Genomic DNA, 2,182 nt, shown 5'->3' on the forward strand with positions numbered 1-2,182 from the left:
TCATGGCTGTGCACCCCCTACAGGTCATCTATACCCCCACATTGCAATCTGCACCCCCTATGGGTCATCTATACCACCCTCATGGCTGTGCAACCCCTACAGGTCATCTATACCGCCCTCATGGCTATCTGCACCCCCTACAGGTCATCAATACCACCCTCATGGCTGTGCAACCCCACTAGCGATCTCACCTTCACCACCCTACTTCTTGTATTCTTCAGTGCCACAGAGTTCTTCCAATAAAACGGCACATAGCTTTATAATGCACTGCCATGCGCATGTGTACTGCACCTGCAAAGGCTCCTATTCATAAGAAAGTGGTGAACAAATAACAGACCATCACCTTTTCCTCAAATTTTTTAAAATAATCAGGTATGAAACAAACATTCTGGCCAAAGGTGTGCACCACTATCAAAGGTTACTTGGTAATGGCGGTGATCATTGCTGCTTTATAAATATGTACACTACCTAATGGTCCAAAAACCATAATGTAAGAGAGGGTGGTCAACTACGATAGGAAGTGTGAAATGTGTGGCAGGATCACCAGGGTGAAATATAATGGTGACGGTTTTGAAAAATAATTTTCACCCACTCAACACTTCCAGGACCCTGATCGGCAATTTTTGGCATTATTCTTTTTGGGGTTAGATACACTTTAAGCCCAATCATATAGTTTCCCTATAGAACTGACATTGCATTGTGTTGAATGTTGTGCATAGTCCTCCTGCCATGTCATACAATGACTTGCACATTGCTTTATAATGTATTGCCCTCCTATCATACAGGTGACTGACCGATGCCTCAGAAACACTCCAGTGACCAGTAGACTTATTTACCCCCAGCCATGGGATTTGTGCATAAAACATTCTTCTGCTCTCTGGGTCCAACCCCAGCAAGCAGAGCCATTCATTGCCTTTAGGTTGCCCTTGTCTGAGCAACCACACCACCTCTCTTCTGCAGAGCATCACCGCAGAGCAGATTGCAGGGAATGGGTTGTACTGAAAAAAATTATGATGTACACCAGTGGAGTACATCCTGCAGTCCAGGGGCCACTTGCACTATTTTGGTGTTTTTTGTAAGGCCCATGTACCCCAGAAGGCAACAGTGGGGTCTTCTATGGCAGAGTTCTTCAACAAGGATTCCTTTTCGGAATGTGAGGATAGCTGTGGATATAGTAATTATAGGAGGGGTCCCTGTAGGTCTGGAGGATATTTTGAAGGGCTCCCACATATTAAAAAGTTTGAGAAACACTGGTGTATAGCATTTCATAGTAGTGTTCAAGTAACATCAGGGGCCACAACTGGAGATCACTATTGTTTGACCTGACAGCCAATGAGTGCTGTACATTATTTATGTGCCAGTTTTGGGCTTTATATACAGTTTCCTTTTCTATTGCATTGTATGTTATGCTTTAATTTACATTTCTCCTACCCAGTGGCAGAAGTAGCCAACAGTGGTCCTGTGAGCTGAGGAAGGTCCGGAGCCCTTGTGCAGCAGCACACCCTATGCTCCTCCCTATGTCTGGCCATGCTCCTACCTATGTACTCCCCATACATTGTCATTTTGGGCCTGATATATCCAGCAAACCTGGAATAGCTTTCTTAAAATATATTTGCTATTAGTTGGCAAATGTTTCCAATCCTGGACCAGATTCATTCCAAGTTTGTTGGATCACCCAGGTTATCTTATGATAGTCTATCTTCTCCAGTCTTAGAGAGTTTTAATAAATTAGGCCCATAGTTGACCTATGCCATCATACACTCCTATATGATTTACCACCCTCCTACCTGTGTACCCCCCACCCATATACTTTGTTATATAATGTCTGCCCTATAGCATTCATTGCTCCAATATAATTCACAGGCCTTCTAAACTGTCTGATCTATGGCATCATAAGTTTCTGTATAATGTACTGTCCACCTACCTGAGCTCATATACACATATACATATACATATACATATACACGCTCATATTATCTCTATCCTAAAGCATTGCAGACTCTTATTTAAAGCACTGGCCCTGTGGGTGCACATCCCCAGCAATGTCATAAAGAATTGGTCCATTGTTCACTATTGTAAAATATACTGCCCTCCTACCTATGTACTCCCCATACTTTGCTGTCTATCCTATAGCATTACATGCCTTGTTATATTATACTGCCCTCCTACCTATGTATTCCCC

This window comes from Pyxicephalus adspersus, chromosome 1 (genome assembly GCF_032062135.1).
Source record: "Pyxicephalus adspersus chromosome 1, UCB_Pads_2.0, whole genome shotgun sequence".
In the NCBI taxonomy this organism is placed as follows: Eukaryota; Metazoa; Chordata; class Amphibia; order Anura; family Pyxicephalidae; genus Pyxicephalus; species Pyxicephalus adspersus.